Source organism: Glycine max, chromosome 4 (genome assembly GCF_000004515.6).
Source record: "Glycine max cultivar Williams 82 chromosome 4, Glycine_max_v4.0, whole genome shotgun sequence".
Taxonomy (NCBI): domain Eukaryota; kingdom Viridiplantae; phylum Streptophyta; class Magnoliopsida; order Fabales; family Fabaceae; genus Glycine; species Glycine max.
The window spans coordinates 20,943,482-20,967,812 of record NC_016091.4 but is presented as its reverse complement, the minus strand read 5'-3'; the positions used below and the strand labels follow the sequence as shown (position 1 = coordinate 20,967,812).

The 24,331-nt window shown below is 39.7% G+C and overlaps 1 non-coding gene across 1 annotated transcript; it reads left to right on the top strand.

The window, feature by feature from the left end:
• The first annotated feature begins 16,937 nt into the window (after nt 1-16,937).
• Nucleotides 16,938-17,043, top strand: LOC113001595 (small nucleolar RNA R71). The gene has a single exon (XR_003266988.1). It is a non-coding gene; the product is annotated as a small nucleolar RNA R71 (small nucleolar RNA).
• The last annotated feature ends 7,288 nt before the right edge of the window (nt 17,044-24,331 follow it).

Here is a 24,331-nt window from a genome sequence, read left to right as displayed (position 1 = left end):
AACTCCCGAATCTGGAATATTCTTCATGACCGGTTTCCTTTGGTTTTTCTAACGTTTTCCTCTCAATAAACGTTGGTGGCGACTCCGCGCATTTTCCTCCTATGGAAGACGCACCCGTGAGCCTCGCGTCACCCTCCCGCCGAAGGGTAGGTTGCGACAGTTGGCGACTCCACTGGGGACTAGACGTCCTCGCCGTCAGAGGACTAGACGTCCTCGCCTTCAGAGGACTACATGTCCTCCACTTTAGAGGACTACATGTCCTCGCCTTCAGAGGGCTACGCGCTCTCGCCTTTAGTGGGCTCCATATCCGCACCTTAAGAGAATTTAAGGTCCTCTACCCTTAATGCTTAACCGAGACTTGCGCTCCCGGTTAAGGGTCCAGTAGTTTCCTTTTATCAGTTCCTAGGGCACCCCCTGGTATTGGAGGGCGACCAACTATGCGAGCACAACCAGAGGAGGAGGCTATCGTGTAGCTACTATGCATACCGGGGCAAGATTTCACCCGTGCCACTGCAAAGAGACGAGTGCGAATCATGCGCACCAACATGACCACTCTTACATAGATATAGATGACGTTGCTACTTACCAACATTCTACCCAGCGACCGCAATGCCGATCTCCCCCTGCGAAAGTATCGGTTGGTTTGTGCTATCCCGACATAGGTAAGTATGCACATCGCTCAATTGATTTCTGATGTCATCTATTATTTGTAGGGGTCGCGCCCACAAGACACCCAGTGGACCCAGAGGAGCCCAACAGGGCCCTGGGGTTTCCAGCTCGGGTTACGGGCCTCTATCAGTCCTACAGGGTGCCCGTCCCACCCTGCAAGATCATACCATTGTGACATAGGTAAGTATGCACTTCTCTCAACTGATTTCTGATGTCATCTATTGTCTGTAGGGATCGCACCCGCAAGACACCCAGTGGACCCGAAGAAGTCCAACAGGGTCTTGGAGTTGCCAGCTCTGATTACGGGCCTCTGGCAGTTCTACGGAGTGTCGGTCGCCCCCAGCAAGGTCATCAGGCCCCCTACTAATCGAGCTTTCATCAAGAAGTGTTGCGCCCCCAGGCAGGCACAGGGCGAAACACCACAGCAGCCTGGGGATGGCCAACAGCAGGCAACAGACGCATTGCCGCCACCTCCAAAGCCATTTAGCTCATCTACAAAAGCTGGAGCGTTGCCTACAACCTGTGGTCGACCAGCAGGCGACCAAGTCCAAAGCCAAAGGTAAGCAAAAGTACTAGGTCCGTGATCGATAACTCATCAAGCATCCAGCTTAAGACATTAAAGAAGCGCTACTAGGAGGCAACCTAGTACCTTTTAAATTTCTGCTTGTTATTTGATCACCTTTTGTTTCTCAAGTCATAGTAGGACACACTTAGTTGCTCATGATCCTAGGAATTTAAATAAAACAAGCACAAGCTCGGAAGGTAGCCATACCTCACAAAATATATGTATGTGTGTTTAGGTAGCAAGATACCTTGGATATGCATGTATGTAGCAAAAAGATACCTCACAAAATATATATATGTATGTTTAGGTAGCAAGATACCTTGGATATGCATGTATATAGAAAAAATACCTCAATATATATATATATATATATATATATATATATATATATATATATATATATATATATATATATATATATATGTATGTATGTTTAGGTAGCGAGATACCTTGGATATGCATTGCAAAAATACCTCACAAAAATATACATATGTTTAGGTAGCAAAATACCTTATGAATAAAAGAACATATTTTGGAAACACTGGGTTGACTTAAATAGGGAAAATGAATCCTGAGCCCTAGTGTCACATGACCATAAAAACTTGATGCTTGAGTGCCCACATGGGTGTATGCATGACCAGTTTTGCATAAAATTTCCTAATCATCATTGTTACATATGTATCGTGGAAATAATGTTGGACATATCCTTTATCCTTGAACCGCTGGCCAAACCAACACCCTGACATATATCATGTCCAGCCGTTCTACAAGCCTTGAGCCAAAATCCCAACTTATCATAAACCTTGACCCAGGGTGAGAATGTCAATCCTTGCCCTCGGAAGAAAACAAAAAAAAAAGGAAAATTCCCAATCAAAGAGTGGGAGAAAGCAAAAAAAAAGGGAAAGAAAATTCTCAATCAAGGAGTGGGAGAAAGCAAAAAAGAAAGAAAGTTCCTGATCAAAGATCGGAAGAAAACAGAAGAAATATGCAGAAAGGTCTTTGGACCAGACAATATCTGAACAATACAGAATTGCCACCAAGTAAAACAAGAAAAAGAAAGGAAACCACGACCTAAAGTGGTTCTCTCCCTTTGATTGCCAACCAAAATCTTGTGCGTCGGTGGCTTGTTCACATTACACTAAACAAAAATAGAAAAGGAAAAGGCCAAGAACACTTAAAGCCAAAATTCCCACAAAGAAACAAACCATTCCAAGAAAAAGTCCTATTGATCCATGATCACGCATATAATCTTTCATTTGATATGAATTGATTTGCAAAATCAAGTGATGCAATCCTACCCCGCAAGGGCATTGGATAGAAGACTCCAAGTAGATTGGGCCAAAGATCCAAGGGAAGGCCCTAGGGTTCTCATGAGCCTTAGGGTAGATTTTGAGCCCATGGGCTAAGTATGAGCCCGCTTATCTTTGTAAATATTAGAATAGGTTTTTTTTTCCTTCATTTAGGCCTTGTATTTTGTCCATTCTAGTAGTATAGGGTTTTAGCCTTGTATTTCGAGGCATTTTGAGTAGTCTTTGTAGTAGGGACTTTTTTTTGTATTTTCATGTATTTTGTCATGGGGGTGAGCTTAGCTATTATAGGGGGTGTATAGCTAAGCTCTAGCTTCTCAAGGAAGTTTTCTCAAAGAAGCTTCTCAAGGAAGTTTTCTCAAGAAAGCTTCTCAAGGAAGCTACCTAGTCTATAAATAGAAGCATGTGTAACACTTGTAACTTTGATGAATGAGAGTCTTGTGAGACATACTTCAAAGTTCCACTTCTCTCCCTCTTTTATTCCTTCAATTTCATGCTCCCCCCTCTCTCTTTCTCTCCCTCTTTCTTTTCCTCCATTGAAGCATCCTCTCCAAGCTTCTTATCCAAGACTCATCTTGGTGGTGAAGCTTTTTCTTCTATGGCTTATTCCCTAATGGATGGCGCCTCCTCTCACCTCTTCTCATTTGTCTTCCGCTGCATCTCCATGGTGGAAAATCACCATTAAAGGACCTCATTGAAGCTCAAGATCCAGCCTCCATAGAAGCCCTACAAGCAAGCTTCCATCATCAAGTCATGGCATATCTATGGTTCAGAATTAAGATGAAACACTTACCCGTGTGAGATTGATACACTTTGAGTGATTTTCTTCTATTTTTGTTGGACCCAGTGTTTCCTCTAAATGGTCGTTTAGAAATGAAATGCTAACATCCAAAATCTCATTTATGGTTATGAGAAAATTTCATCAGCACACTCTCATTCCCCGATTGACACATTGTTTTTCATCCAAAAAACATATGTTGCTCTGATTAGTTGGAAGTTTTGTCTCTTTACTAGAGCATGTTCGCATTTTAGTGAAGAAAACACCGAGACTATTTTAGTCTCACAGTTATCAAGAACTACGTAGGTCTGAGTTCCTCATCACAAATTGAGGATACGTGGGAGCAAAAGCCCTGCTTTTGTCAACCACCCCACCTTTTGTTACCGTGACCCAAGAGTCCGGTGGCATGCGGAGCCACATGACCGTGGGATCCCTAGATTCGTATTCTTTTCATTTTTAGGTTTCTTGAGGGACTAACATTTGTTTTTGTTGTTTTTTTCTATTGTCTTTTGTTTTGTGCATACATTTTGTTTGGATTGTTGCGTTAGTGCTTATTTCGTTATTTGTCGATAATATTTGTTGAAATTCTGGAACCGTGTAGAGTTTTTATTTTGGAACGTCGTCCTAAAATAAAACGAACAAACATCATGATAACACCAAGTATAGAAAAAGAAAGAGGCTTTGTGAACAAAATGTCATATCTGTATATAAAGAAAAGAAAAGAGTTTTTGTATATAAAAAGTGTATGAAACGATTTTGTGTGTATAAATAATGTGTGAAAATAAATTCTTGTGTGTGAGCAATGAGTGTATATAAAGAAAATTTTTGTATAAACAACGAGTGTATGTTGAAAAAGGAAGAAGAAATCTTTGAAAAGGAATAGAGGTTTTATATAGACCATATTGATATAAAGAGAGAGTTTTTTAATGCGTGTGTATACAGAAAAAGTTTTTCGTGTATAGGAATGTAGGTGTACAGAGAAAAAGCTTTTCTCATAGATAGCGATGGATGTATAGTTTTTGCAAACATGCATAAGAAAAATGAAACAAAAAGGAAAGAGAAAGAAAGACCTCGAAGATCAGCATGTTATGGTCATAGGAAGCACAAATCATTCGTAGAGAGCAAACATATCTTTTAGAAACAAGAAATTGACGCTAAGATGGATGGATTCGTTGAACCAATGAAAGAACATAATTTGGAAACGTTGGGTCTACTTGCCGAAATCCCAAGCCTTAGTATCGCAATGCCATAAACTGGATGCTTGAGTACCCACCTAGCTGTATGCATGACTAATTTTGCACATTGTTTCCAAATCATCATTGTTACGCGTGCCTTGTGGAAATGATATGGAAGTTTAACCCGAAATCGACACCCTACACATGAATCTGTCTCGCCCCAAATATCAAAATTGGGCACGCACAATGAAAAGACCATGTTGAGACACAACCTTAGGCTACTTTGGACCTCGACCCATGAAGAGAATCCTCATCCTTTCCCCCGAAGAAGAGGACAGCAGAATCTCCTCAAGGGAGAGTGAATAAGGAATGCTAAAACCTGAATTCCCAATCAAAGATCGGAAGAAAAAGAAAAAAGAAGGAAAAGGAAGAAATAAAAAGGAAGAAATGAAAAGAAAGAAAAGGAAGAAATGAAAAGGAAGAAATAAAAAGAAAGAAAAGAAAAGGAAAAGAAGGATTCCCGATCGAAGATCGGAAGAAAGCAAAAAGGGAAGGATCAGAGGAAAACAAAATAATTCCTAATCAATAAAGGAAACCAAGAAAGAGAACAGAAGGTCTTCAGACCAGATAAATTTTCGGCGAGGTAAATGACCGCCGGCAAAGGGAAAACCCATTTTGAAGTGGTTCCTCCTTTGGGATTGCCATTCAAGGTCGCTCCCGACTGGCGATGTCCCGCCCCACATAAACAAAGAGGAAAAGACCGAAACACCCAGCTTCCTCTCCAAAAACACTACCCTCGAGAAAATCCTATTGAGTCGTGATCGCGCGTGTAATCTTTTGGTTCGATAGGAAATCATGTGCAAAATAAAGTCATGGTACAACTATGGTTTGGAATTAGGGTATAACACTTACCGGTGTGAGTTTTTATACACCATGAGTGATTTTATTCCCAGTTTCAGTTTGACCCGACATTTCCCTTGAATGTTCATTTAAAAGCTAAATGTTGACATCCTACCCTTCATTTTCGGTTACAAGGAAAACTATTTTTGCATAAGCATATTGTTTCTCTAAAAATATGGTGCTCTCGTGAATGATTTATTTTTCCTTGCTAAAGCATGTTCGCCTTTTAGGTGAAAGAACCCGGTGGACCATTCGGTCCTAAAATCAAATCTTATTCGGAGCCCCATGAATTGATTGCCATTCATGCATCCTTAACCATCGAGTCCGGAGCCCCACGAATTGATTGCCTAGCGCTGTTCGTGCATCCTCCACCATCAAATCTTATTCGGAGCCCCATGAATTGATTGCCATTCATGCATCCTCCACCATCGAGTCCGGAGCCCCACGAATTGATTGCCTAGCGCTGTTCGTGCATCCTCCACCATCAAATCTTATTCGGAGCCCCATGAATTGATTGTTATTCATGCATCCTCCACCATCGAGTTCGGAGCCCCACGAATTGATTTTCTAGTGCTGTTCGTGCATCCTCCACCATCAAATCTTATTCGGAGCCCCATGAATTGATTTCCATTCATGCATCCTCCACCATCGAGTCCGGAGCCCCACGAATTGATTTCCAAGAGCTGTTCGTGCATCCTCCACCATCAAATCTTATTCGGAGCCCCATGAATTGATTGCCATTCATGCATCCTCCACCATCGAGTCCGGAGCCCCACGAATTGATTGCCTAGCGCTGTTCGTGCATCCTCCACCATCAAATCTTATTCGGAGCCCCATGAATTGATTGCCTAGCGCTGTTCATGCTTCCTTCGTTATCAAGTACGGAGCCTCCGGTGATGGGAAAATACGGTTTTTGTTATTTTCCCAATCGGTTCCTTCACCAAATATGTGCATACGTGTATATTATGTTTGTTTTGTTTTGTGTTGTGTAGAGAAAGATGAAGGAGATGGAACTATTGTGATTAAGATCAATTAAATCCCCATGATGGGCAAAGGATGGCCTTTGGGAATCATCATAGATTAATTACAGAAAAGGCTAAGGTGGACGAAATCAGTGTCTTATCTTTACTTTCCTCCTATCTCCAATAAAAGGTAAGTTAAAAGGGGCAACTGTCATACCCTAATTTCGTCCGGGGACCATTGTTTAATGGCATGCAACCTTCGCTTGACCACTTCGAGGAACTTGACACCCATCGTTAAGCAATCCGTGAAGTATCGTGACATGTCAGGAGTCGAAAGGAAACATTATTGCGCAATCCATAAAGTTCCGTAACCTTCCAGAAGCCGAAGAGGGGATGGTTGCACAATCCGTAAAGTTTCGTGATATTGCGGAAAGAAAACAAGTATCGTTACGTAATTCGTGAAGTTTCGTAACGTTACGGAAAAAGAATTAGCAAAAAAAAGGCAAAGGGGTGTATTTAGTAAAATGGGAGGTGCAAATAGTAATTTTCAAATCTGGGCCCTTCTAGAGGTTTCTGGGCAATTTCTTGCTTAAGGTGGAAGCAACCTAGCTCGTCTGGGTGAGCTGAGCTCACTTGGGCAAGCTAGGTGGCAACCACCTCCCCCGTTTTGTTGAAAAATGGGCATCCGGGGCTTTCGGGACACCCGTAATGCTTCCATAAAATTCCCATAACCCTAAATAAGCATATTTCACTTAATATGGGTGAGAAGGAAGAGAAAAAAAAAAGAAAATCAAGTCCTATAGGCTTCTGTATGGCTTCCGTAAATTATGAAAGAAGGGGGTGAACTTATCAAAATGGGGGGGTGCAAATAGCAATTTTCAAATTTTGATTTGGGCCTTCCAGACTGTTTTTCGGAGCTGGGTTGCTTCCGGAAGCAACCTAGCTCGCCTGGGCGAGTTGGGCGGCAACCTCCTCCCCCTTTTTCCTATAAAAAGGCAAAAGGGGGCTATTCTAAGGGTCCCTGATCCCCTAGCTATGCATTTCAGCTGTTTTGGGTGAAAAAAATTGTTTTCGTGAAGAAAATCCAAACCGAGGGGCTTCCGTAAAGCTTCCGAGATGTTTTTGTAAGCAAATCCGTGAAGGTTTTCCTCGGTTGTTCACCGTTCCTCATCCGTTCTTTGTTCTTCAACGGGTAAGTTTCCAAATCCGAGACTTTTTAATTCATTTCTTGTTTTTTGGCTTTCATCTTTATTTCGTTAAATTTCGGTTTCTTTTCTTCCATTTTTAACGAGCTTTAACCGATCGTTTAAGCCGTTTTCTCACCTAATAAATGATAAAATGAATTTCAACCGATCAATTGTGTTGTAATCTCGTTTAATCACTGTTAAAACAAAATCTAACCGATCGTTCACGCTGTAACCTCGGTTAAACAAAAAAAAAGAAAAATAATAATAAAATAATCAAAATATCTTGAAAAATAAGAATAAAATAATCAAAATATCTTGAAAAATAAGAATAAAATAATCAAAATATCTTTGAGTAAAATAATCAAAAAAGATCAATCGGACGTTTTTCTTTGGAAGTTTTCTTGGATCAATTGACTAATAACCAAAGTGAAACTAAGGCTAAAATCAACTCACTAATCAAGCTTTGTCCGCAAAAATCACCAAAAACCATTTTAAGGTCCAACGCCTTAAACGGTCCTCTTTGCTTTTATTGGTTAACATGGAACGTTCAAAAACATAAAACTAACATGTAACTTTTCTGCTTTCGCGAGAACTACATAGGTCTGATTTCCTCTTCGATGGAGGATACGTAGGAGCAAAAGCCCCGCTTTTGTCGACCTCGTGAGATGGTTAGAGGTCCAATGCCTTAGCCTTCTCACCAAGTAAAATGGATCATTTTAAGGTCCAACGCCTTAAATGACCCCCTTCCAAGTAAAAAGAATCACTTGATTCGCCCCTTTTGAAAGAACTACGTAGGTCTGATTTCCTCTTCGGTGGAGGGTACGTAGGAGCAAGAGCCCCGCTTTTGTCGACCTCAAAAATAAAAAAGAAATAAAAGTTTAGATACATAACTTCACACAATTCTAATCTAAGGTTGTTGTCCTTTGGGACAAACGTGAGAGGTGCTAATACCTTCCTCAAATGTAAAGATAACTCCCGAATCTGGAATATTCTTCATGATCGGTTTCCTTTGGTTTTTCTAACGTTTTCCTCTCAATAAACGTTGGTGGCAACTCCACGCATTTTCCTCCTATGGAAGACGCACCCGTGAGCCCCGCGTCGCCCTCCCGCCGAAGGGTAGGTTGTGACAGGAACCCAATGGTTAGGAAAGTCACCTACAAAAGAGTCTAGATACATATGGAGAATACGATTTATCACTTTAGTCTGTCCATCAACTTGTGCGTGACATGCACTCTTGGAGGCGAATGTCGTCCCATGGAGACGAAAGATCTCTTTCTAGAAATGACTGACAAAGATCTAATCATAATACTCTTAGGGGTACCATAGAGTTTGTAGACTTCTGAAAGGAAAATGGGAGCTAAGGAGGTCGCTAAAAATGTCATAGGCAAGTCAAAGAAGTCACTACTACAATTTTTTTTAACGACTTGCATTCAATGATGTTTCTCCTAAAACCATTGCCATTAAAAATGTGGTAGTATTTTTGTAAATAGAAGTAACATTTCAACAACGGTTTTAATGAAAACATTGTTGAAACCACAAAACGGTGATGGTTTTTAGGAAAACTGTCGTTGAAATTGTGTATTCAAAGACGGTTTTTAAAAACTTTTAGTGTGATGGATTTTATTTTTGATTCTAAGTTCGTGCCCTGGGCCTTTTTCACAAAGTACTCACCCCACCTTTCTTTGCGCCCTTTCTCACTCTGCCTCTCTTAGTCCCACTGCGGAAGTGTATGTCTGGTTTACTCACCCCCGCTCTCTCACCATTGAAGCCGTTGTCATCGCCATTGTCGTCGTCAAGGCATTGTTGTTACTGCTTCTGGTACGCGTCACTCTTCCTTATCCTTTCAATTTAATTCATTTTACCTTTTTTTCTCCTAAGTAATTTGTCTTTCTCAAATAGTTAGGTATTTAATATCCTTAAACCATAGAGTAATTTGGCGGGGGCCTGTGTGGGATGCAGCCCTACTCATCTCTCTTCCTTATCCTTTCAATTTAATTCATTTTACCTTTTTTTCTCTCGAATAACTTCTCCTTCTCAAATAGTTGGGTATTTAATATCCCTAAACCATCTATGTGCCTCTTGGTTTTTTTGTTGCCTTAAACCAATCCTCATCTAAATCCACTTCCACTCATCCTCAGTCATCCAATACAATGTCTCATAGTAAGTCTATACCCTCTTAATCCATTTCCATTCATTCTCAACCATCAAATATTGTGTCTCATAGTGAGTTTGTATCTACATCAACTTCAATTCCCACTAACACTCATCCTATGCAAACTAGATCCAAATCTGGAATACATAATCCTAGGCTGCATCCTTCATTATTTCTGACTCATTCTGAACCTAAAAGTGTAAAGCAGGCTCTGGAAAGTTCAAAATGGTTTGCAGCTATGCAAAAGGAGTATAATGATCTACTAAGAAACAGAACTTGAGATTTAGTTCCCTTACTTGCTGATAGACAAGCTATTAGATGCAAGTGGACCTTTAGAATAAAAGAAAATATTGATGGTTCAATTAATAGGTTCAAAGCTAGACTAGTTGCTAAGGGTTTTCATCAAGTTCATGGCTTTGACTTTCATGAGACATTTTCTCTTGTGGTTAAACCAATTACAATTCGGGTTGTTCTCACTCTTGCTGTCTCTCAAGATTGGGAATTATTTCAGCTTGATGTCAACAATGCCTTTCTAAATGGGCTACTTGAGGAGTCTGTCTATATGAATCAACCTATAGGTTTTGAGGTTGGAAGCAAATCCTTGGTTTGCAAGCTCAATAGTGCTCTCTATGGGTTAAAGCAAGCTCTAAGGCAGTGGTTTGACAGGTTAATATCTACACTAATTTAGCTTGGGTTTGTGGGAAGCAAGTGTGATCCTTCTTTATTCATCTACACATATCAAAAGCTATTGAGACTTTTGGCAAGTGTACCAATTGTCGTTGTAGGTTTCAAATTTATAAAAGAGTTAGTCTCCATAGGGACTTGAGGATAAAGGTAATCAGTTTAATAGTTATGTACAAATTTAATCGAATGTCATTGGTTTTGGTTTGATTAACAAAAGTAAAAGAAAAGTAAAAATAATGGAAAATATGGAAATAATGGAATTTAGTGTGTCGAAAATACATAAATTATGGAAATAATAACGACTTGAATTGATTTAAGAAAACATAGGATTGGATTTCATTATTCACACCCTTGGAATCCTAATAAGATTAACATGTAGAAATCATTTTCTAACATTATTGATGCACCCTTGGAACCTATGAATATTTACTAAATATTGATCCCTCGCATATGTAGTAAATATCCCAGCATTGCAATTATATTTTTGTGCTTTTTGCAATCAAAACATTATGCTCTATTCCTAGTGATCGAGGCCGTACCCGAATCAAATAAACATTAAAAATGCAGTATCTAGGAAGTGATCTAACATATTGTAATAAAACAGTAAGGAATTTGGGGGGGGGGGGGGTTGTTTGTTTTTTTAAATTAAACATCAAGTAAATTTGAATTAGAAAATATCAGAATTAAAACATGTTGTTTCCCCTTGATTCACAAGCAAGTCTCTTATCCTAGGTTACGATAATTTATCCTTAATCAGCTCAACCACTTAATCCAATCCTAAATTAAATTACTAAGCGAAATTTAACATAAGACATTCATTATGTGATTAAGCAACACATACACCAATTAATCATGAACGAAACTGATCATTAAGCATGAACGTAAATTGAGCACAGAGATAATTAATCAAGCATTAAGCATGCATGGATTAATAACAACAAATACTGAGTAATTGGTGAAGAGGAAAAACTGATCAGAATTCAATAGATATAATAAAACCTCAAAGAGAGTTGTGCTTGATCCTCAAGAGGAAACAACGCTGGAGACTTAAACTTCCATTAATCAAGAGAAACGAAATTGTTTATTGAAGCAGAAAATGAAATTTTATTGCTACGTGAATAGTAAAAACTGGAATTGCAAAACCTAAAATTATTCTTTCTCCCTAAAATGAAAAAAGTCTAAAATGAAAAGAGAAGAGAGAGCCTAAAACTAGAACCTTGGTGTTGTTATATAGTTCTTAGCCCTAACGCTTACAAATCTATTTTAAGTCCAAGCCCATAAATAAAATAAAATCTAGATAAGATAAGATAAAACAAAATCTAGATGAAATAAAATCTAGATAAGATAAGATAAGATAAGATGTAGATGAAATAATATCTAGATGAGATAAAATCTAGATATGATAAGAAAAAATCTAGATGAAATAATATCTAGATGAGATAAAATCTAGATAAGATAAGATTTGGTAGAATTAAAATGGTTATAATTCTCCTGAAATTAAATTAAAAACACAAAATTAATCCAGTAGGCCCAAATGATAAAACTGCATAATTAAATTGACAATTAAGGCTAATTAGTAATTAAAATGGTGACAAAAAGTGTTAAGAAATATGAGAAAATGATGACACATCAAATCCCCTCACACTTAGCCTTTTGCATTCCTGGGCAAAATAAAAAAAACAAAACAAGGGACAAATCCAAAGACATTAAAGAGAAACAAATAGACACAACAACAATTACATATTTCTCAATGAATCTCAAGGAATGAAAAGAATGGGTAACATCCAACACGTAAAGAGTTAAAGAATCAAGGCCGTCATGAAAATCATCCAAGCATCTCAAACATGGCAAGATAGTCAATCAGCTCAAGAATGAAAAGTGATAAAGCCTCACAAGATATGCACTCTATCTCTCAAGTGTCTAGGCTACTGTTTACTCTCAGAGCACCCATGAAAACAAACACCACATAGACTTGGCAAGACTCTAAAATTGACAACCACATCACAAGCACATGCACATGAGGATCAAAAGGTCTTTTAAGGTTGTAATGGGGCGAAGGACAAGGTAGATGAAAGTATGGGATGGTAGCTAAAACCCAAAGGAATAGAGGAGCAATGGGGAATAAGTGGGAAGTAAGAAAAAGTAATAAACCCCAAAACCAAAATTACAAATTAAGCTTTAAAAAGTAACCCAAACAAAATCAACCAAGTCCTCAAACCAATTCAAGTCTTCAAACCAAGACCTCATTTATTCAACCTCATTCTTTTTCTATTTTTTTCATTTTTTCATTTTTTTTTAACGTGAACAGTAGCAATTGAAAGCATTTGAAAAATAAAGCAACAATTAGGCAATATATGTATATACATCAAGCATGGCCAACAAAAATATGTCATCCAATGAAACATACCCCCCCCCCCCCCTTCACACTTATTCCCAAAACAATTCCAAAGCACTAAAATTCCTTAAGGGTAGGGTGAAATCATGGTTTTTCACTTAAGGCTTGTAATGAGCTTCAAAACAAAGAAAGGGGAACATCGGCTCAAAGGGGCTATCAAAGGAATTAATTCAAGGTAGGCTCATTTGGCTAGAGGCTTATAAGAACATAATGCCTAAATCATCTCCCAACATTCATGTGAAGCAAGAAGTATCAACAAGAGTAAAGCCAAGGCTATTGTGCAAGCAATCAATGGAGCAAAACACACCAAATAAAATAGATGATGATGGCTCAAATTCTCACCAAGGGTAAATCTATCACTTTCAATTTGAACTTTCAAAACTAACTTGACATGCAGAGAAAAAACAAGATTTCAATTCACAAAATGCCAAGAAACTCCTATTTCAAAAACAATTACCCATTACCTGTACATAACCTATAATTCTAAGAGAAACATGCAATGTTGTACACAAAACATAAAACCAAAATAACCAAAATAAACCTAGAAAGCCTAAAAAAGTTAAACTAGAAAACCTAATAAAATTAAACTAGAATACCCAACAAAATTAAAGAAGAATCTTCTCCCCCCCCCCCCTCAAACTTAAACAACACATTGTCTTCAATGTAGCACAATCATAAGATCAAGAACAATCAAAGTAATCAATAAATTTGGACAAGTGCAATAAAAGTATGAAGGAGATAGAAAAAGAAAACTCCCTAAGTCATGGCGGAAGAGAAGTTGGGTGAAGTAAGGAGGTCTCCTCCAACACTAAGTCATGTAGGTAGATGGGCTAATACCAGGAATGTCTGCTAAAGTCCATCCAATGGCTTTCTTGTGCTTCTTGGGAACTAGCAACAACTTCTCATCTTGCTTAGCATCAAGGGAGGCAGAGATGATCACTGAAAATTTTTCCTTGTCCTCCAAGTAAGCATATTTGAGGTTTGCTGGTAAGGGCTTCAACTCTGGTGTGGGTGGTGGCTGAACAGTGGGAGGAACCAGGGTAGGAGAAAAAGAAGGTTCCTCAGCCTATACCTCATAAAGTAAGTCAGAAGTATACGTATTTCCTGCAACATGGTTAGTGCATTATGACTCTAAAAAATCAACATTAAGTGGTACAACACCCAGAAAATCAGAACCAGACTCAAATTCAGATTCATTCTCAGCATAAAAATCAGACACAAGATCAAATTCAAACTCAGATTCAGATTCAATGCATAAGGAATGACAAGTATGCAAATTAGATAAAAATGGATTTTTCCTACCATGAAGAGCATTGTCAAAATCAAACATATAATCATCAATAATCTGATCAATTATCTCAGCACAAAAAACAGAATGATCCTTAGATGGATGTTTCATGGCATCAAGAATGCTAAAATTAACAACAATATCACCAAATTCCATAGACAATGTGCCAGCATAAACATCTATCTTGGTTCGGGCTGTTTTCATAAATGGCCTGCCTAAAATAATTGGGACTGAACCATGGGAAAATCCCTCTTCCATATTAAGAACATAAAAATCAACAGGAAAAATAAGTTCACCAACCCGAACCAGCACATCCTTTATGAAACCTGCGGGGTAAGCAACACTTCTATTTGCCAAATGAATCACCACATCCATAGATTGTAAAGGTCCAAGAGATAAAGAATTGAAAATGGACAGAGGCATGACACTAACTGATGCTCCTAAATCTAGCATGGCATTCTCAAATTTACTATTCCCAATAATGCAAGGTATACAGAAAGTACCTGGGTCCTTACATTTCTCAAGAATGTGAGGAACAGATTTACCTATCAATGCTGACATATTTCTGCCCATGCTAATTCGTTCATTGCCTTTGAGCTTCCTTTTGTGGGTGCACAGCTCCTTTAGAAACTTGGCATATCTTGGAATCTGCTTGATGGCATCAAGCAGAGGTATGTTCACATCTACTTTCCTGAAGGTCTCCAAGATCTCCTTTTGATCGAGGCCGTACCCGAATCAAATAAACATTAAAATGTAGTAACTAGGAAGTGATCCTAGGTCGTTTCCCAACGAGCAGTGACAAGCCAAATGTTCATAATATACTTGCAGTAACAGTAACAGTAACGATGGGGGGGGGGGGGGTTGTTTGCTTTTGTAAATTAAACAGCGAATATATGTGAATTAGAAAATATCAGAATTAAAACACGTTGCTTCCCCTTGATTCACAAGCAAGTCTCTTATCCTAGGTTACGAGAGTTTATCCTTTATCAGTTTAACCACTTAATCCAACCCTAAATTAAATTACTAAGCGAAATTCAACATAAGGCATTCATTATGTGATTAAGCATCACATACACCAATTACTCATAAACGATCATTAAGCATGAACGTAAATTAAGCGCAGAGACAATTAATCAAGCACTAAGCATGCGTGAATTAAAAGCAACAAATTCAAAGTAATTAGTGAAGAGGAAAAACTAAACATAATTTAACAGTAATAATAGAACCTCAAAGAGAACTGTGCTTGATCCTCAAGGGAAAACAACGCTGCGGACTTAGCCTTCCATTAATCAAATAGAGAATGAAATTTTATTGATAAAACTAAAAGTCTGAACTGGAATTGTAAAAAAACGAAAATAAAAGAGAAAGAGAAGAGAGACTAAAACTAAAAACGAAAAATAGAAGAGAGAGAGGAGAGAGAGAGAGTCTCCCGCGAGGGAGAGAGGGAGTCCCCTAAACTAGAACCTTGGTGCTGTTATATAGTTTTTTTCAGCCCCAAAGCTTACAAATATGTTTTAAATCCAAGCCCATAAGTAAAATCAAATCAAATCTAGATAAGATAAGATAAGATAAGATCTAGATGAAATAATATCTAGATGAGATCAAATCTAAATAATATCTAGATAAGATAAGATCTAATTTTATAGAATAAATTAGTCTGCCCTCTTCAAGTCCAAGCCCAATTCTAGATTCAAGCCCAATGCTTCATTAATTCCTGAAATTAGATTAAAAACATCAAATTAGCTGAATGGGCCCAAATAATAAAACTGCCTAATTAATTGACAATTAAGACCAATCAATAATTAAAATGGTGCAAAAAGGGTTTAGAAAATAGAAGAAAATGATGGCACATCACCTTTTCCGCTTCTTCCATCTTTTTGTTGGGAATTTCTCTAGGTGGGAATGGAAGAGGGATAAGAGGCTGCTGTAAGTCAGAATTACTAGAAGAAGGTCCACCTGCGTGAAAATTTTTGTTAGGAAGCTTTCTCTTTTGTGCAACTATCTCATCCTCTTTTTCAGGTGTAGAATGAAGCTTGACAGGTTCAAGTGTAGGTGCTGCTACTGGTGGAGGCACTTGAATTTGGTTGCCAGACCTCAAAGTGATGGCACTCACATTTTTCGGATTTTGCACAGTTTGTGAAGGCAATTTGTCAGAATTTTGGGACCGAGCTTGATTCATCTGAGTAGCCATCTACCCCATCTGATTTGTCAGACTCTGAATGGAAGCTCTTGTCTCTTGCTAAAATTACATATTCTGGATGGTCATTTGCCTCACTAATTCTTCTAAGGAAGGTTGAGGAGGAGCCTTAGTTGCTTGTTGTCTTTGTTGTGATTGTTGCTGTTGTTGCTGCATTGGAGGAGGAACATATGGCTTGCTTGGACCAACAACATTCTGGAAAGGAGGGACAGGCTGTTGTTGTTGTGGAGGGCTTGTCCATCTCAGATTTGGATGATTCCTCCAACCTGGATTGTATCTATTGCTTGAAAGATCATATTTATTCTGCTGTTGTTGGTTTTGCTGCTGAGGAGGTCTATTATAAATGTTAGCAGCATAAGCTTCAGGTTGTTCATTGACTCCAGATTGCTACAAAGAAGGACAGAGATCTGTATGGTGATTTGCAGAAGAACATAGACCACAGACTCTTGCAATAGGTGCAGATTTCTAATTTATGGCAAGCTGAGTTACTAGGTTGACCAAGGCATCAAGTTTTCCTTCAAGCTTTTTATTTTCAGTAGATGAAGATGAATCCGTGGCCACCTCATGGACTCCTCTAAGGACAATAGCATCATTTCTTGCACTGAATTGTTGGGAGTTGGAAGCCATCTTCTCAATCAAATTTCTAGCCTCAGCAGGGGTCATATCACCAAGGGCTCCACCACTAATGAGGGCATCTTGCACACAATTTCTTGAATCTTTCCCAGTACTCATACAAGCTTTCTACACTAAGTTGCCTGATGCCTGAAATGTCTTTTCTGATGGTAGTGGTCCTAGATGCAGGGAAGAATTTCTCCAAGAACACCCTATTAAGGTCATCCCAGCTGAAAATGGACTTGGGAGCAAGGTAGTGTAACCAATATTTTGCCACTCCCTCCAGAGAATGAGGAAAAGCCTTTAGAAAGACATGATCCTCTTGGACGTCAGGGGGCTTCATGGTGGAACAAACAATATGGAACTCCTTAAGATGTTTATGAGGATCTTCACCTGCAAGACATGAAACTTGGGCAGCAAATGTATTAGTCCAGTCTTGAGAACATATGAAACACCCTCATCATGATATTGAATGCACAAGCTTTCATAAGTTAAATCAGGTGCAGCCATCTCCCTAAGAGTCCTCTCACGAGGTGGAGGTTGAGCCACGTTCTCAGTATAAAAATTAATAGTGGAATGCTTAAAATCAGAATATTCAGAATCACCCTCAACAAAATGCTCAAAATGTACATAATGACAGGATGCACACTATGCCTAACTAATCTATGAAAGGTTCTATCTATTTCAGGATCAAAGGGTTGTAAATCACCTGGATTGCCCCTAGTCATGCACTATATGCAGCAAATAATGTGGTTCTCAACAGCACCTAACAAGGGGGTCAAACTACAGCTATACACAAACAATATCAAAATAAGCTGAAATTTTGTGAGGAACACCCTAAAATCATGAAAAGATAGCACAAAAATTTTCAAACAAAAATTCAAAGTCTAACTATGAAAAATACCTAAGCAAAGTTTAGTAAAATAGGACAATAATACTTGAAAAAAAAAACTTAGTAAATGATTGATTTTTGGAGTTTGGGAGTCGCCAACCGGCTTCGGTGGGTTGCCACAACATAGGAAATTTTTTCTACCCCAAATGCATATATAATAATAGTCGTTCTGATACTCGAAGCAAAAGTTATGGCCGTTTTAAGTTTTGCTAAAAACAAGTTCCAAATTTTTTTGTCTCTCTCAAATAATGCCACACCAAGTGCTCCTGTTATTTTTCACACAAAATATGGATCAAAAGAAACTACCACACAAAAATTCAGCCAAAAATAACAACTCTAACTATCAAAACAAAAATTGTTACTTAAATTGCAAAATTCATCGCTAATTCTCAGTCGCTAATCACTGTTCAGCACTATTAACAGCAAAACAAAAGGCTGAATCCATCGCCAAAACAATCGCTAAACAGGGAATGCAAAACAGAATGCTACACAAAAGAAGATAACTAAACACTATTATGAACCTTTGGCCCACTGCTCCCCGGCAACGGCGCCAAATTTGATCGAGGTCGTACCCTAATCAAATAAACATTAAAAATGCAGTATCTAGGGAATTTGATCGAGGCCGTACCCAAATCAAATAAACCAAATTTGATCGAGGCCGTCTCCCAACGAGCAATGGTCAACCAAACGTTCATAGCATATTGTAATAAAACAGTAACGAATTGGACGGGGGGGGGGGGTTGTTTGTTTTTGTAAATTAAACAGCAAGTAAATTTGAATTAGAAAATATCAGCATTAAAACATGTTGTTTCCCCTTGATTCACAAGCAAGTCTCTTATCCTAGGTTACGAGAATTTATCCTTAATCAGTTCAACCACTTAATCCAACCCAAAATTAAATTACTAAGCGAAATTTAACATAAGGCATTCATTATGTGATTAAGCAACACATACACCAATTAATCATGAACGAAATTCATCATTAAGCATGAACGTAAATTAAGTGCAGAGACAATTAATCAAGCATTAAGCATGCATGGATTAATAGCAAAAAATATAGAGTAATTGATGAAGAGGAAAAACTTATCAGAATTCAATACAAATAATAAAACCTCAAAGAGAGTTGTGCTTGATCCTCAAGAGGAAACAACACTGGACACTTAGCCTTCCATTAATCAGTGTCGCAACCTACCCTTCGGCGGGAGGGCGACGCGAGACTCGCGGGATGCGTGTTCCACGAAAGGAATACGCGCAGAGTCGCCACCAACGTTTATTTGAGGAAAACGTCGGAAAAACCGGAAAAGACGCGATCTACGAACTTTTAAGTGAAAGGTTCGGGAGTTGTATTTATGCACGGGGAAGGTATTAGCACCCCACACGTCCGTCCCAAGGGACGACAGCCTTTAATCGAATGTTCAAACATGACTTTGATTTTTATGTTCCCTTTTATGTCCTTATATCCTTTATACCCTTTTTATATTTTTTCTCTTTTTGTGGTCGACAAGGGTGTTTCCCTTTGCTCCTACGTATTCCTTAATTTGCGATGAGGAAATCAGACCTACGTAGTTCTTTCTTATCAAGTGATTCCTTTTTTACTTAAGTGGTGATCATTTTAAGGTGTTGGACCTTAAAAATGATCCATTTTACTTAGTGAGAAATTGAAATGACAAACTTCAAAAACCTATTTTTATGGACGAGCTTGACTAGGCGAGTTGATTTTAGCCTTAGTTTCACTTTAGTTATTAGTCAATTCGATTAAGAATGAGAAATCCCAAAGAGAAAACGTCCGATTGATTTTCCGCTTTATTTTACTAAAAGATGTTTTTTTTATTATTATTATATTATTTTTTACCTCTTTTTTGATTTCCAACGTGGTTACGGCACGACCGAACGGTCGGAATTTATTTTAACTGAAGTTAACGGATAATACAATTCAAACGATCGGTGGAAATTTATTTTATTTTTAAATTAAGCGAGAAATGACTTAAGTAAAATGGCTTAAGCACGTCAAGAGGGGGTATAAAAAGTAAACAAAATGAGAATAAAAATACACAAAACACAATGTGGACCACCACAGGTACATAGAATGAATCGAAAAGCTTGGTTCAAGGTACTTACCCGTTGAAGATCGAAGAACGATGAAGAACGAATGAAGAACGTCGAAGAACGGTTGAAACGTTTGCGAAATTCTTCACGGAAAACGTTACGGAAATGTTTCGGAAGCGCCTCGGCTTAGATTTTCTTCACGGAAACAATTTTTCCAAGCAAATTCGAAAGATAGAGAAGTGCCTAAGGGGTTGAACCCTTTTCTTCTTCACTTCCTCCCCTATTTATAGCAAAATAGGGGAGGTGGTTGCCGCCCAGCTCGCCCAGGCGAGCCAGGTTGCTTCCTCCAGAAGCAACAGCCTTCTGGAGGAATATTCTGGAGGGCCCAAGTGGACCTGGGTGCTATTTGCACCCCCATTTTGACTAAGTACACCCCCTCTGCTTTTTTTGGTGATTCTTTTTTTCGTAAAGTTATGGAAACTTACGAATTTCGTAACGATACTTGTTTTCTTTCCGTAATGTTACGGAACCTTGCGGATTACATAATCATCCCCTTTTTGACTTACAGAATGTTACAGAACCTCACTTAATTATGCAACGATGCTTCCATTTGATTTCCGGTGTGTCATGGAAACGTACGGATTGTGCATCAATATTTTTTTGGTTTTCCGGCATGTCCTGGAATTTCACAAATTGCCTAATGATGGGTGCCAAGCACCTCACAAGGACCAAAGAAAGGTCGCATGTCATCAAGCAAAGGTCCCCAGACGAAATTAGGGTATGACAGTTGCCCCTCTTTACTTGTCTTTTATTGGAGATAAAAGGAAAGTAAAGATAAGACACTAATTTCGTTCCTCTCGATTTGACGAGAGTCGCGGGTGACCATAAAATCTCCACATGCAAATGACTTGTTGTTCCCGGAATTTCACAAATTGCCTAATGATGGGTGCCAAGCACCTCACAAGGACCAAAGAAAGGTCGCATGTCATCAAGCAAAGATCCCTGGACGAAATTAGGGTATGACACTAATTTCGTTCCTCTCGGTTGACGAGAGTCGCGGGTGACCATAAAATTTCCGCATGTAAATGACTTGGTGTTCCCGGAATTTCACAAATTGCCTAATAATGGGTGTCAAGCACCTCACAAGGACCAAAGAACGGTCGCATGTCATCAAGCAAAGATCCCCGGACGAAATTAGGGTATGACACTAATTTCGTTCCTCTCGGTTGACGAGAGTCGCGGGTGACCATAAAATTTCCGCATGTAAATGACTTGTAGTTCCCGGAGGAACAAAAGGTGCAGAATGACCAAATTTTGTCTCTGCGTGTCATCGGGCCCGCCGCCTCTGGATGACAAAAGGGTGCGGATAACCGTAAGGTATCTCCGCGTGTCATCGGGCCCGCCGCCTCTGGATGACACAAGGGTGCGGATAACCGTAAGGTATCTCCACGTGTCATCGGGCCCGCCGCCTCTGGATGACACAAGGGTGCGGATAACCGTAAGGTATCTCCGCGTGTCATCGGGCTCGCCGCCTCTGGATGACACAAGGGTGCGGATAACCGTAAGGTATCTCCGCGTGTCATCGGGCCCGCCGCCTCTGGATGACACAAGGGTGCAGAATGACCAAATTTTGTCTCTGCGTGTCATCGGGCCCGCTGCCTCTGGATGACAAAAGGGTGCGACTAACCGTAAGGTATCTCCGCGTGTCATCGGGCCCGCCGCCTCTAGATGACACAAGGGTGCGGATAACCGTAAGGTATCTCCGCGTGTCATCGGGCCCGCCGCCTCTGGATGACCCAAGGGTGTGGATAACCGTAAGGTATCTCCGCGTGTCATCGGGCCCACCGCCTCTGGATGACACAAGGGTGCAGAATGACCAAATTTTGTCTCTGCGTGTCATCGGGCCCGCTGCCTCTGGATGACAAAAGGGTGCGGATAATCGTAAGGTATCTCCGCGTGTCATCGGGCCCGCCGCCTCTGGATGACACAAGGGTGCGGATAACCGTAAGGTATCTCCGCGTGTCATCGGGCCCGCCGCCTCTGGATGACACAAGGGTGCAGAATGACCAAATTTTGTCTTTGCGTGTCATCGGGCCCGCCGCCTCTGGATGACCAAGGGTGTGGATACCGTAAGGTATCTCCGCGTGTCATCGGGCCACCGCCTCTGGATGACACAAGGGTGCAAGAATGACCAAATTTTGTCTCTGCGTGTCATCGGGCCCGCTGCCTCTGGATGACAAAAGGGTGCGGATAATCGTAAGGTATCTCCCGCGTGTCATCGGGCCCGCCGCCTCTGGATGACACAAGGGTGCGGATAACCGTAAGGTATCTCCGCGTGTCATCGGGCCCGCCGCCCTCTGGATGACACAAGGGTGCAGAATGACCAAATTTTGTCTTTGCGTGTCATCGGGCCCGCTGCCTCTGGATGACAAAAGGGTGCGGATAACCGTAAGGTATCTCCGCGTGTCATCGGGCCCGCCGCCTCTGGATGACACAAGGGTGCATGTCACATGACCTCAGGGTCAGTATGACAAAGATTATGGGGCGGCCGACAAAAGCAAGGCTCTTGCTCCTACGTATCCTCCAATGAGGAACTCAGACCTACGCAGTTCTAGATAACTTGTGAGACTTGAAAAAGTCTCGGTGTTTTCTTCACTAAAATGCAAACATGCTTTAGTAAAGAGATAAATATTCCAACTGATTAGAGCAGCATATGCTTTTTTGAGTGAAAAACAATGCGTCTACCGGGGAAGGAGAGTCTGCTGATGAAATCCCCCCATAACCTTAACTGAGATTTTGGATGTTAGCATTTGTTTCTAAATGACCATTTAGAGGAAACACTGGGTTCGACAAAATAGAAGAAAATCACTCAAAGTGTATCAATCTCGCACAGGTAAGTGTTTCATCCTAATTCCGAACCATAGATATTTCATGACTTGACTTTGCAAATTATTTCCTATCAAATCAAAAATTACATGCGTGATCATGAATCAATAGGACTTCCCTTGGGAATGGGTTCTTTTGGTGGTTTTTTTTTCGGCTTTTGTGCGTTTTTGGCTTTTGATTTTTCTGTTTTGGTTTTGCGCGAGGCGAACAAGTCACCGACGCACAGGATTTTGGTTGGTAATCAGAGGGAGAAGACCACTTTAGGTCATGGTTTCCTTTCCTTCTTTTTTTGTTCATTTGGTGACAATTCTGTATATGTTCAGATATCGTCTGGTCCAAAGACCTTTCTGCATATTTCTTCTATTTTCTTTCGATCCTTGATCAGGAGCTTTCTTTCCTTTTCTTTCTTACTTTCTCCCATTCTTCGGTTGGGAATTTTCTTTCTTTTCTTTTTGCTTTCTCCCACTCTTTGATTGAGAATTTCCTTTCTTTTCTTTTTGCTTTCTCCCAATCTTTGATTGGGAATTTCCTTTCTTTTCCTTTTTTTGCTTCCGAGGGTAAGGATGGACATCCTCACCCTGGGTCAAGGTTTATGGTGAGTCAGGATTTTGGCTCAAGGCTTGTAGAATGGCTAGACATGATACATGTCAGGGTTTGGTTTGGTTCAAGGATAAAGGGATGCCCCACATTATTTCCATGACACAAATGCAAAAATGATGATTTGGAAACTTCATGCAAAACTGGTCATGCATGCACCTATGTGGACACTCAAGTGTCAAACTTTTATGGTCATGTGATGCTAGGGCTCAGGATTTATTTTCCTCTATTTTAAATCAACCCAATGTTTCCAAAATATGTTCTTTTATCAATTTGTGCATTCATCCGAGTCCATTTCGAGCGTCCGGGAAAACTTCACAGCATTCACCTTTCAGGTGTATACACATTTTTTCAAAAACTAGTTATGATCAGTGAATTTTTTCAAAGAAAAGTTGGAAGTCATCTCTTTTCAAAAGCATGTCGGTTTTTCAGCTAGACAACTTATTTTTCTTTTCTTTTTCCTCTCTTTTTTCTTACTTGCTCTCTTTTTCTTATTTGCTCTCTTTTTCTTACTTTCTCTCTTTTTCCCTTTTTTAATTTTTATTTTTATTTTTATCATGATTTTTGTTTGTTTTACATATATATTTTTTGGACGATGTTCCTAAACGAAGAACTCTATATGGTTCCAGAATTTCAAACATCATTGATAGTAATGATATATAAACACTAACGCAACAATCCAAACAAAAATGTATGCGCTGTACAAATGACAATCGAAACAACAAAAACAAACATTAGTCTCTCAAGTCAAAACATAGCATAAAAATGATAAAAGAAATATGAAAGAAAACATGAATCTGGGGATCTCCCAGTCACGTATCTCCACTCCCTCCCAAGAAGTCAAGCAAATCGGCCATCTCCTCATCCTCGTGGGCCTCTTCTCCACCGCCGGGAGCTTCTGGGGGTGCCTCTCCTGCTTGGGCCTCGGGCCAATCTCCGGGCCATGCGACCTCTGCCCTGAACTGGTCTGGAGTAGGGCATGAAAAAGAAGCGAAGCCCTGGCTCTGCATGCTGAGGCTCATCTGGTACAGACAATCATG